The sequence below is a fragment of the Loxodonta africana genome, chromosome X (genome assembly GCF_030014295.1).
Source record: "Loxodonta africana isolate mLoxAfr1 chromosome X, mLoxAfr1.hap2, whole genome shotgun sequence".
NCBI classification, from domain to species: domain Eukaryota; kingdom Metazoa; phylum Chordata; class Mammalia; order Proboscidea; family Elephantidae; genus Loxodonta; species Loxodonta africana.
In genome coordinates, this window is record NC_087369.1 from 128,799,105 (window position 1) to 128,812,916 (window position 13,812).

At 37.3% G+C, this 13,812-nt stretch overlaps 1 protein-coding gene across 5 annotated transcripts in view; it reads left to right on the top strand.

Annotated features, from left to right (window-relative positions):
- The window catches only part of ATG4A (autophagy related 4A cysteine peptidase), a 63,151-nt gene that overhangs the window by 3,022 nt on the left and 46,317 nt on the right, over positions 1–13,812 (top strand). Inside the window, exon 1 of one of the 5 annotated variants that reach the window (XM_064278666.1) lies at positions 24–406. The exons of the other annotated variants lie outside the window; for them this stretch is intronic. The gene's annotated coding sequence lies outside the window, so the exon portion shown is untranslated. Of the gene's footprint in view, positions 1–23; positions 407–13,812 lie in introns of those variants that run through there. 5 annotated transcript variants of the gene reach the window in all.

Sequence of the window (13,812 nt, forward strand, 5' to 3'; positions counted from 1 at the left end):
ACGGGGAGCGGCTTCGTGAGGAACCCTGTGAAAGAGCCGGGGTGGATGGTTGCCCATTGAGTCGGCTACACAGAACGGGTGTGGGGTCAGAGCAACAGAGTTATAGGACCCTAAAGGCTCTGTCCCCCGGGGGCCCTGATCTGCAGTGCTAGGCGGAAGGGAGCTGGGAACTACCTCCTGAGCTCGTACCGGTGACTGTGGCTACCCTCCCCCTCCTTGCCACTGCCAAGGGAGTGGAGGAGAAAAAGTGGGGAGTAATTACTCTAACATCTCGGCGGAGTGACATCAGGGCGGGATTCTGTCACAGCAGTGATAGCATATGATACCATAGTAAGGTGATGTGCCAGGGTGATGCCAACAGCAGAGTGTGATACCATGGGAGTCACTTGATACCTAAAAGACCTCGGTGAGTCCACGTCTTGGTGACATCACAACCTAATGAGAGTCATCCTAGGGATACTGTGGTATGGTGTTACTTTACTATCATGATGATGATGACATCAAGGTTTTGGTAGAACGTTTTGTGCTATGAGTCGGAATCAGCTGGATGGCAACGGGTTTGGTTTTTTTTTTTTTTGAAATAGTGCAATAGAAGAAGAGATGCAAGGCTTACCCTTCACAGGGCATGTCTGGAGGGGGCATTGTGCCAAAATTAGGTAATGGTAAAAATACACTCAAGAAAGAGACTGATTATGTGTATATTTATCCTGTTACGGTGTAGAACAGAGGTTGGTAAATATTTTCTGTAAAGAGCCAGATAGTAAATATTTTAGGCTTTGTAGACCAAAAGGCAATATTGAGGATATTATGTAGGTACTTACATACTACGAAAGAAAACTAGTTTCAACAAATATTTATTGATGAAAATAAAATGTAATAATAATACTTTACTTTTTGTAATACTTAATGAGAAGAATGGAATTCTTTCGGGGGGGATAACATTTTGGTAGCTCAGTGGTTAAGAGCTCTGCTACTAACCAAAAGGTTGGCAGTTTGAATCCACTAGGCGCTCCTTGGAAACCCTATGGGGAGGTTCTACTTTGTCCTATAGGGTCGCTATGAGTTGTAATTGACTAGGCCACAACGGGTTTGATTTTTTTTGTTTGTTTAGTTGGTGTTCAAAGTTAGTGTTCCCTATTGTAAGAATCATTTCCAAATGTTCATCTGTTAATGCTGGTCTGTAATAATATTTTACATATTTCATCTTTGAAAATGTCTTTGTACACGGATAGGTACAGCCAAATACTGATATCAGTCCATGAACCTATGTCTTTTTATTTTAATTTTTTTATTTAAATAATTTTTTTAAATTTTAGAATAGCTTTAGATTTATAGAAAAGTTGCAAAGGTAGTACGGAGTTCCCATATACCCACACTTAATCTCCCCTATTGCTTATTTTATATATTTCAAACAGCATTATTGAGGTATATTTTACATATCATAAAATTCACCTGTTTTAAGTGTACAATTCAATGATTTTTAGTAACTTATACAGAGTGGTGCAACTACCATCATAAATCAGTTTTAGAATGTTTTCATTCCCCCAGTAAGATCCCTCATGCTTGTTTATAGTTAATCCCCATCCCCACTCCCAGCCCTAGGCAACCACTAATCTACTTTCTGCCTCTAAAAATGTGCTTATTCTGAACATTTCATATAAATGAAACCATACAATATGTGCTGTTCTGTGTCTGTCTTCTTTCATTTAGTATAATGTTTTTGAGGTTCATCTATATTGTAGCATGTATTAGTACTTCATTACTTTTTATTGCTGAATACCATTCCATTGTATGGCTAGAACCCATTTTGTTTATCCAGTCATCAGTTGATGGACATTTGGAATGTTTTCACCTTTTGGCTATTGCGATTAATGTTGGTAAGAACATTTTTGTGCAAGTCTTTGTGTTCTCTTGGGTAGATACCTAAGGGTGGAATTATTAGGTCATATGGCAAAGTTGGGAAACCCTGGTGGCATTGTGGTTAAGGGCTACCTACGGCTGCTAACCAAAGGGTCGGCAGTTTGAATCCACCAGGTGCTCCTTGGAAACTCTATGGGGCAGTTCTACTCTGTCCTATAGGGTCGCTATGAGTCGAAATCAACTCGACGGCACTGGGTTTGGTTTGGTTATGGCAAAGTTGGGGCCCTGGTGGCACAGTGGTTAGGAGTTATGGCTGCTAACCAAAGGGTTGGTGGTTTAAATCCACCAGGCGCTCCCTGGAAACCCTATGGGGCAGCTCTGTTCTGCCCTGTAGGAACGCTATGAGTCTGAATGGTCTTGAAAGCAACAGGTATTTTTTTTCTTTTATGGCAAATTTATGTTTAACTTTTTGAGGAACTGCCAGACTCCTTACAAAATCGGCTGCACAATTTTACTTTCCTACCAACAATGTATGAACATTCAAATTTCTCTACTTCTTTAGCAATACTTTTTAATGTCTATCTTTTTTAAGTAGCTGTTCTTGTGGGTGTGAAGGAGCCCTGGTGGCTCAGTGGTTAAAGCGCTTGGCTGCTAACCGAAAGGTCAGTGGTTCGAACCCACCAGCCGCTCTGCGGGAGAAAGATGTGGCAGTCTGCTTTTGTAAAGATTCACAGCCTGGGAAACCCTATGGGGGCAAGTTCTACTCTGTCCCACAGGGCTGCTTTGGGTTCTAATCGACCTCACGACAATGGGTTTCAGTGGGTGTGAAGTGGTATCTCATTGTGGTTTTGTTGTTTTGACTTCGAAGCATTGGAAGTATATAAGGCATGTTGAGGTTACGTGTGATTTAAACAATGTTCACTGATGAAATAACTTTACTGCAGAATAAGTTTCACATATAAGTACTGTTCTGCCTTGTAATTTTAGGTTGAATTAATTAGACATTATCGAGTCTTCAGCAAAAGCTAATTTCCAAAGCCATTTAGTGTTTGATAATATCGGTTGTAGGATGTTCTTCCAATCATTTAAAAATGTAAAAATTATTCTTACCTGGCTTACAGTACAAAAACAGGAAGTGGCTGAATTTGGCCCACTGACTGTAGTTTGCTGACCCCTGGAGTAGAACAGAAGTGCCCTGTATGTAGTAGATGTTCAGTAAATATTTATCCAGTTGATTACAGAGGTACATAGGCCTGTTGTGTGGTATTCACATGTGATTGGGCATAGTGACATTTTACCATAATAACACATCAAGGAATTTGATCTGATTGTTAGAAACAGCTAGAAAAATAATTCCAAGTGCCTCTCCTACTGATCGACTTGTTTGGGTAATTTTCTTTTATAGACAGTATGTTTTGCTATTGTACCGTTTATTTTGCTTGACATGACATGGCGGTTAACTTTTTAAACCTGAGTCACATTAGAGTACCCTTGCCCTTTGATTGTTTGAGAGATGCTAGACAAATCTTTAGGGGAGAAGGTACCTCCTCCTTCTTTGCTGGCCTCAAGTTATGGAGGAATTACGTGCTTGCCACTTATGTCCGTGGAAAGTCAAAAGGGATCCTGTTAGGGTTTGACTCCCTTGCTGCTCATATGATTGCATGTTCCCTATTGCCATTTCTGTTGATCACCTAGATTCTAGGTCCTAGAGCAAGCCAAGTTCGTCTTCTTAAGCTTAAAGAATAATGCCAATAATAAATAGCATTTATAGATCATATCTGCCAGATATTGGGCTAGGAGCTTTACATGGGTTTACCTCATTTAATCTTTATAACAACTCTATGAGGTAGGTACTACTATTCATTTTTTTTTAAATGAGAAAACAGGCGCAGAGAAGTAAAGTAACATGCCTAAGGTCACACATACAATTTAGTAAACTGGAGCTAAAATTGAAATCCAGAACTATTCTACCCCAAAGCCCTAGCACTGCAACATATTGCTAAATATTGCTGAAGACGGAATTAGGTGTAAATGCAAACCCTCGATAATGTAATACTAATTCCTGTCAGAATTCTTTGGGCTGAAGCTGCACCTATGATGATGGGAAAACGACCTGTTTTATGTGCTCTAGGGCAGCCCTGTCTGATAGAACTGTTTGTGATGATGGAAATGTTTTATATCTATGCTGCCTAGCATGGTGAGCACTAGTCTCATAAAGCTATTGAGAACTCAGGATGTGCCTAGTGTGACTGAGGAACTGAATTTTAAAATTTTGTTTAATTTTAACTATTTTAAGTTTAAATAGTTTCATGTGGTTACCATTTTGGACAGTGCAGCAAGAGGTAATTTTTTTCCCCACCTGTTACCTTCTAATTATCATGAAATACTTTACTCAGCATGAATATTCTTATCGAAGCACAACTGGGAATGAATAGTGAAACACAATTTGAGGATACCTTAGCACAAAAGGCGTATGCAAATCAACTAACTATATGACAGTCACAGGAATAGGGTTCAGGGTTATTTAGAATGAAACTTCTCCATTCGTAACATACTAGAGAAAGTCTGAACAGCCGGCTTGAAGACCTTTTGCAAATGATTTTTCATTGTTTGCAGATGTATTTTGCCCATGTGTTTTATTGCAAGCCCTTCACACTTGCCAGTTTGCCTGGTTTAAAATGAGATGTATTAATTTGTGGCTGTAATATTTTCTTAAATCATATTTTGATACTGCTGTTAAATGTTCTTCGTATTGTATGTCACTGGCCTATACAAACTTTTCCCAATTAAAAGCTACTCCTTCATAAAACTGCCATTCCATTGTAGGCTATTATAATTAAAATATTTTATTTATTTTTTACTTCCTGAGTTTTAGCCCCCGCATTCTTGTTCCTGAGTTATTTGCTTTATAAGAGGGTTCATTTTTTTTAACTTTTTGTTATAAATACTCAAAGACTCACAAGAAGCTGCAAAAAGATTACAGAAAGGTCTCTGTATCCTGTTAAACCAGTGCCTTAGTCATCTAGTGCTGCTATAACAGAAATACCACAAGCGGATGGCTTTAACAAAAAGAAGTTTATGTCCTCACAGTAAAGTAGGCTAAAAGTCCAAATTCAGGGCATCGACTCCAGAGGAAGCCTGTCTCTCTCTGTCGGCCTTCTCATTAATGTTCCTCCCGGACTAGGAGCTTCTTCACGCAGGGAGTCCAGGTCCAAAGGATGCACTGTGCTCACAGCATTGCTTTCTTGGTGGTATGAGGTCCCCCTGTCTCTCTGCTCGCTTCTTTCTTGTATATCTCGGGAGATTGCCTCAAAACACAATCTAATCTTGTAGATTGAGTCCTGCCTCAGCAATGCAACTGCCGCCCATCCTCCCTCATTAACATCACAGAGACAGGATTTACAACATATAGGAAAATCACACAATACCAGGAGTCATGGTCCAGCCCAATTGATACACACATTTTTGGGGAGACATAATTCAATCCATGACAACCAGTTCCCCCATTCCTTACAATTATATAACCATAGTACAATATCAAAACCAGGAAATCGATTAGAATGAGTTATATGATTTCATCACATGTGCAGATTCAAGTAACCATTACAGCATTCAAGATACAGAGCTAATCCATTACTACAAAGATCTTCCTCATACTACCCCTTTATGGTCACACACACCACCTACCCCCCACTATCCTTGTTGTTGCTAGGTGCCATCGAATTGGTTCCGACTCATAGTGACCCTACGTACAATAGAAGGAAAAGCTGCCTGGTCCTATGCCATCCTCACAATTGTCGTTTGAGCCCATTGTTGCAGCCACTGTGTCGATATATCTTGTTGAGGGTCTTCGTCTTTTTTGCTGACCCTACCTTACCAAGTATGAGGTCCTTCTCCAGGGACTGGTCCCTCCTGATAACAAGTCCAAAGTATGTGAGATGAAGTTTCACCATCCTCGGTTCCAAGGAGCACTCTGGCTCTATTTCTTCCAAGACAGACTTATTCATTCTTCTGGCATTCCATGGTATATTCAATATTCTTTGCCAACGCCATAATTCAAAGGCATCAATTCTCCTTCGATCTTTCTTATTCGTTGTTCAGCTTTCACATGCATATGAGGCAGTTGAAAATACGGTGGCTTGGGTCAGGCGCACCTTAGTCTTCAAAGTGAAATCTTTGCTTTTCAACACTTTAAAGAGATCTTTTGCAGCAGATATGCCCAATATAATACGTCCTTTGATTTCTTGACTGCTGTTTCCATGGACATTGTTTGTGGATCCAAGTAAAATGAAAGCTTTGACAATTTCAATCTTTTCTCTGTTTATCATGATTTTGCTTATTGGTCCAATTGTGTGAATTTTTGTTTTGTTTATGTTGAGGTGTAATCCATGCTGAAGGCTGGGGTCTTTGATCTTCATCAGTAAGTGCGTCAAGTCTTCGCTTTTAACAAGCAAGATTGTGTCGTCTGCATTTCACAGGTCGTTAATGAGTCTTCCTCCAATCCTGATGCCACATTCTTCCTCTCGGAGTCCACCTTTTTGGATTATTTGTTCAGCATACAGATTGAATAAGTATGGTAAAAGGATACAACCCTGACACACACCTTTCCTGATTTTAAACCATGCAGTATCCCCTTGTTCATTTTGAACAACTGCCTCTTGGTCTATGTACAGGTTCTGAATGAGCACAATCAAATGTTCTGGAATTCCCGTTCTTTGCAATGTTATCCATAATTTGTTATGATACACAGACTTGAATGCCTTTGCATAGTCAATTAAACACTGGTAAACATGTTTCTAGGAAACCCTGGTGGCTTAGTGGTTAAGCACTACAGCTGCTAACCAAAGGGTTGGCAGTTCGAATCCGCCAGGCGCTCCTTGGAAACTCTATGTGGCAGTTCTACTCTGTCCTGTAGGGTCGCTATGAGTCGGAATCGACTTGATGGCACTGGGTTTTTGGTTTGATTTAAACATCTTTCTGGTATTCTCTGCTTTCAGCCAAGATTCATCTGATGTCAGCAATGACATCCCTCGTTGCATGTCCAGTTCTGAATCTTGCTTGAATTTCTGGCGGTTCCCTGTCGATGTACTGCTGCAACCATTTTTTAATTGTCTTCAACAAAATTTTACTTGTATGTGGTATTAATGATATTGTTTGATAATTTCTGCATTCAGTTGTATCACCTTTCTTTGGAATAGGCATAAATATGGATCTCTTCCAGTTGGTTGGGCAGGTAGATGTCTTCCAAATTTCTTGACATGGACAAGTGAGCACCTCTGGTAATGTATCCGTTTGTTGAAACATCTCAGTTGGTATTCCGTCAATTCCTGGAGCCTTGTTTTTTTGCCAATGTCTTCAGTGCAGCTTGGACTTCTTCCTTCAGTACCATCGGTTCCTGATCATATGCTACCTCCTGAAATGGCTGAATGTTGAACAGCTCTTTTTGGAACGGTAACTCAGTATTCCTTCCATCTTCTTTTGATGTTTCCTGCATCATTCAATATTTTCCCCATAGAATCCTTCAATATTGTAACCCGAGGCTTAAATTTTTTCTTAAGTTCTTTCAGCTTGAAAAATGCTGAGTGTGTTCTTCTGTTTTGGTTTTCTAACTCCAAGTCTTTGCACATTTCATTATAATACTTTGTCTTGTTGAGCTGCCATTTGAAATCTCCTGTTCAGCTCTTTTACGTCATTATTTTTTCCATTCGCTTCAGCCACTCTACGTTCAAGAGGAAGCTTCAGAGTCTCTTCTGACATCTATTTTGGTCTTTTTTTTCTTTCCTGTCTTTTTAATGACCTTTTGCTTTCTTCATGTATGATGCCCTTGATGTCATCCCACAACTCATCTGGTCTTCAGTTAGTAGTACACAATGCCTCAAATCTCCAAATGGTCTCCAAATTCAGGTGGGTTATACTCAAGGTCATATTTTGGCTCTCGTGGACTTGTTTTAATATTCTTCAGCTTCAACTTGAATTTTCATATGAGCAGTTGATGGTCTGTTCTGCAGTTGGCCCCTGGCCTTCTTCTGACTGATGATATTGAGATTTTGCATCATCTCTTTCTACAGATGTGGTCGATTTGATTACTGCGTATTCCATCCAGTGAGGTCCATGTGTATAGTCGCTGTTTATGTTGTTGAAAAAAGGTATTTGCAATGAGTAAGTTGTTGATCTTGTAAAATTCTATCATCCGATCTCTGGCATTGTTTCTATCACCAAGGCCATATTTTCCAAATACCAATTCTTCTTCTTTGTTTCCAATTTTCGCATTCCAATCACCAGTAATTACCAATGCATCTTGATTGCATGTTTGATCAATTTCAGATTGCAGAAGTTGGTAAAAATCTTCAATTTCCTCATCTTTGGCATTAGTGGTTGGTGTGTAAATTTGAATAATAGTCATATTAACTGGTCTTCCCTGTATGTATATGGACATTATCCTATCACTGACAGCATTGTACTTCAGGATAGATCTCAAAATATTCTTTTTGACGATGAACGTGATGCTATTTCACTTTCAATTTGTCATTCTCGGCATAGTAGACCATATGATTGTCCGATTCAAAATGGGCAACACCCGTCCATTTCAGCTCACTAATGCCTAGGATATCGATCTTTATGCGTTCCATTTCATTTTTGATGACTTCCGATTTTCCTAGATTCATACTTTGTACATTCCATGTGTCAATTATTAATGGATGTTTGCAGCTGATTCTTCTCATTTTGAGTCGTGCCACATCAGGAAATGAAGGTCCCAAAAGCTTGGCTCCATCTACATCATTAGGTCAACTCCACTTTCAGGAGGCAGCTCTTCCCCAGTCGTCTTTTGAGTGCCTTCCAACCTGGGGGGCTCATCTTCCAGCACTGTATCAGACAATATTCTGCTGCTATTCATAAGGTTTTCACTGGCTAATGCTTTTCAGAAGTAGACTGCCGGGTCCTTCTTCCTCGTCTGTCTTACTCTGGAAGCTCAGCTGAAAAGCTGTTCTCCATGGGTGACCCTGCTGGTATTTGAGATACTGGTGACATAGCTTCCAGCATCACAGCAACATACAATCCACCACAGTACAACAAACTTACAGACACACTGGTGGCCATGATCCCTAACCCCTGATAAATATGAAATTTGTTTTCCATCTCTATAATTTTGTCATTTCTAGAATGCTATATAAATGGAATCATGAAGTATATGACTTCTTCAGGTTGATGTTTTTTTTCCCACTCAGCAAAATGCCCTTGAGATCTAGCCACATTGATTAGCGTATCATTAATTTTTATTTTCATTGCTGAATAGTATTCCAAGGTACGGATATACCATGATTTGTTTAACCATTCACATATTGAGGGACATTTTTGTTGTTTCCAGTTTTTGACTGTTACAGATAAAACTGTTATGAACATTCATATACAGGTTTTTATATAGACGTAAGTTCTCATTCCTTTGAGATAAATGCCCAAAAAAGCAATTGCTGGCTTGTATGGTAAGTGTATGTTTGGCTTTTTAAGAATCTGACACACTAGTTTTCCAGAGTGGCTGTAGCATTTTACATTCCTACCAGGAATGTATAAGGAATCTGGTTTCCCCACATTCTTGACAGCATTTGGTATTGTCATTATTTTTTATTTTAGCTGTTTTAATAGGTATGTAGTAACATCTCATCATGATCTTAATTTGCATTTATATAATGGCTAGTGGTGTTGAAAATCATTTCGTGTGTTTATTTGCCATCCCTATATTTTCTTCAATAAAATGTCTCTTCTTGTCCTTTGCCCATTTTCTAATTGGATTGTTTGTTGGTTTACTGTTTGGCTTTGAGGATTCTTTATATATTCTCAATACAAATCCTTTGTCAGATATGTAGTTTGCAAATATCCTCTCCCAGCCTGTGATTTGCCTTTTCATACTATAATAATATGGTTTTTTCACAGAGCAAAAAATTTTCATTTTGATGATGCCCAACTTATCAATTTTTTTCTTTTATGTATTATGCTTTTGGTGTCATGTCTCAGAGCTCTTCACTAAGTTCTAGGTCTTGAAGATTTTCTCCTATGTTTTCTTTTAAATGTCTTATAGGTTTACATTTAAGCCCATGATCCGTTTTGAGTTAATTTTCATATAAAAGTGTGAAGTTTAGGTCAAGGTTCTTTTTTTTTTTTTTTTGGACTATAGCTACCTGATTGCTTTAGCTCTACTTAATTGCTTTTGCACTGAAAAAAAAAATGAATTTGCTGTACTTATAAAGGTCTACTTCTGGGTTCTCTATTATTTTTAATTGATCTGTGTGCTATGCAGAAACCCTGGTGGCTTAGTGGTTAAGTGCTACGGCTGCTAACCAAGAGGTCAGCAGTTTGAATCCACCAGGCACTCCTTGGAAACTCTACGGGGCAGTTCTACTCTGTCGTATAGGGTCGCTGTTCGTTGGAATCGACTCGACAGCAATGGGTTTTATGTGCTATGCCACATAGTCTTGATTGTTGTTGTTGTATGCCATCAAGTCGAGTCTTAAAGTAGGGTAGAGTCATTCCCCTTACTTTATTATTCTTTCTCAAACTTGTTTTAGCTTATTATAGTTTCTTTGCCTTTCCACATAAATTGTAGGATCCAAAAAAAATTGCCTATATATATATATTTACGTATATATAATATACTTAAACACATATGTATATGTGTATAATATATGTAAACATACATGCATTAAAAAAACCAAACCCATTGCTGTCAAGTCGATTCCAACTCATAGAGACCCTTTAGGACAGAGTAGAACTGCCCACAGGGTTTCTAAGGAGCGCCTGGTGAATTTGAACTGCCAACCTTTTGGTTAGCAGCGGTAGCTCTTAACCACTATGCCACCAGGGTTTCCGTATATGTATGCATATATATATCCATACATACATATATGTATTTGTTGGGATGTTGATAGGAATTGTGTTAAACCAGTATATACCTGTATATCTATTTGGGGAAGAATTGACATCTTTCCTGTGGTGAGTCTTCCAATCCATGTACATGGTATGTCTCTCCATTTATTTAGATCTTCTTTTGTTTCTTTCATCAGCAGCTTGTAGTATTCAGCATACAAATCATGTACATATTTTGTTAGAACAATACCTAGGTATTTCAATTTTTTGAGTGATTGTAAATGGTATTGTATTTTTAACTTCAGTTTCCATGTGTTCACTGGTACTATATAGAAATATAATTGCATTTTATATGTTGATCTTGTACCCTGCAACCTTGCCAAATTCACTGATTAATTCTAAGGAGTTTTTTGTTGTTGTTGTTGATTTCTTGGCATTTTCTAAGCTGACGATTGTGTCATGTGCAAGTAGGGAAAGTATTATTTCTTCCTTCCACTCTGTGTGCCTTTTATTTTTGCCCTTATTGTGCTGGCTAGTACTTCCAGTACTCTGTTGAATAACAGTGGTGAGAACTATATCCTTGCCTTATTCCTGATCTTAGTGGGGAGGCAATCAGCCTTTCACTTTGAAGTATAACGTTAGCTGTAGGTATTTTTTGTAGATATTCTTTTACAAGTTGAGGTTATTCCCCCTCAATGCCTAGTTTTCTGAGTTTTTATCATGAATGGGGTGTTGAATTTTGTTAAATAGATTCTCTGCATCAATCAGTATGACCATGTGATTTTTCTTCTTCTGTCTGTTAGTATGGTGGATTATATTGACTGATTTTTTCGTATTGAACCAGTTTTGCATCCTTGAAATAAACCCCACTTAGTCATATACATGCAGACCCCAGATTACAAACAAGTTCCAGTTCTAAGTCTGTCATTAAGTCAAATTTGTACATAAGTCAGAACAGTTAAGTACAGTTCGTATCTAACATCAGTTAGTCAAATGTTTGTCTTGGTATATAGTATATAGTGTACCTTTCTCTGCATAAAAAGTAAACATTTCCAGATACAGTAAAACATCTCTAACATAATAATACAGTAATAATAATAATGTTTTGATGCACATCACAAAGTAGCACCTATTTGTTATTAAGAACCATTGTATGTACCTTGAATTTTTAATATAATAGGCTTTATGGGGATTGATTCGTAACTACGGGTTGTACATACGTCACACGTTTGTAACCCAGGGATTGCCTGTAGTGTGTAATTCTTCTTATATAACACTGGATTCTATTTGCTAATTTTTGTTAAGGGTTTTTGTGTCTCTATTCATTAGTGATCTTTGTTTTATTTTGGCATCAAGGTAATATTTGGCTTATAAGTTGGACAGTGTTCCCTTCTATTTTCTGGAAGGGATTGTGTAATATTGATGTTAATTCTTTTTTAAGCATTTGGTAGAATTCTCCAGTGAAACCATCTGGACCTAGATATTTCTTTTTTGGAAGTTTTTAAATTATGAATTTAATTTCCTTATTAGCTATATAAAAAAAATAGTGCTATTCAAACTAGCTATTTCATATTGAGTGAGTTGTGGTCATTTGAGCTTTTCAAGGAATTGGTCCAATTTATCTAAGTTGTCAAATTTATATGTTTAGAGTTGTTTGTAGTATTCACTTATTATTCTTTTGGTGTCTAAAGGGTCTATAATGATATCCCTTGTTTCATTCCTGATATTGGTCATTTGTGTCTTTTCTCTCTTTTTTTTTCTTTGTCAGTCTTGCTAGAGGTTTGTCACTGTCACTGATGTTTTAAAATAACCAGCTGTTTGTTTCATTGATTTTCTGTATTGATGATCTGTTTTCAATTTAATTTATTTCTGCTCATATCTTTATTAATTTCCTTGCATCTGCTTGCTTTGCATTTATTTTGCTATTCTTTTTCTGGTTTCTTAAGGTGGTAAATTAGATTTTTAATTTGAGACTTTCTTTTTTTTCCCCCTAAGGTAAACATTTAGTACTATAAATTTGCCTCTTACCACTGCTTTAGCTGCATGTCACAGATTTTTGACTTTTTTTTTTTTCATTTTCATTTGGTTCTATGAATTTTTTTTTTACTTCCTTTGAGACTTCCTCTTTGATCAATGGACTCTTTAGAAGTGTGAGTTTAATTTTCAAGTGTTTGGAGAGTTTCTTATTTTCTTTCTGTTATTGATATCTAGTTTGAGTCCATTACAATCAGAGAGCATACTCTGTATGATTTCAGTTCTGCTAAATTTGTTCAAGTTTGTTTTATGACTCAGGATATAATCTAACTTGGTGAATGTTCCATGAGTACTTAAAAAGTATACTCTACTGTTACTGGGTGGAGTGTTCTATATATGTCAGTTATATCCTGTTGGTTGATTTTGTTGTTTGATCTATATTCTTGTTGATTTTCTGTCTAATAGGTCTCAGTTTCTTGAGAGAGTGGTATAGTGGATTTGTTCATTGCTCCTTTAAACTCTATCAGATTTTGCTTCATGGATTTTGAGCTTCTGTTGTTTAGTGCATACACGTTCAGAATTGCTATGTCTTCTTGGTGGCTGACCCTTTTATCATTATGTAATGTAATTCTGTCCTTGGTTATTTTCTTTACTCTGAAGTCTACTCTATCTGATATTATATAACCACTCTTGCTTCATAAAAAAAAAATGTTTGCATGGTGTATCTTTTTTCATCCTTATCCTTTCATCCTAACTATACTGTTATTTTTGAAGTGAGTTTTTTATAGACAGCATATAGTTGGATCATGTTTTTAATCTACTCAGTCAATGTTTGTCTTTTATTTGAGGTATTTAGACCATTTATTTTTAATGTAATTATTGATAGGTTAGGATTTAGTTCTGCCACTTTACTTTTTGTTTTCTGTTTGTTCTCTCTGGTCTTAATTCTCTGTTTTCTTTTACTTGGCTTCCTGTGGGTTAATCGCACCTTTTCTAGAATTCTATTTTGATTTATCTATAGTGTTTTTTAATTCATCTGTTTTTATGTGTATTTTAGTGGTTGCTCTAGGTATTGCGTTATAATTAAATAACTTATCACAGTCTCCTGTATTGACATTT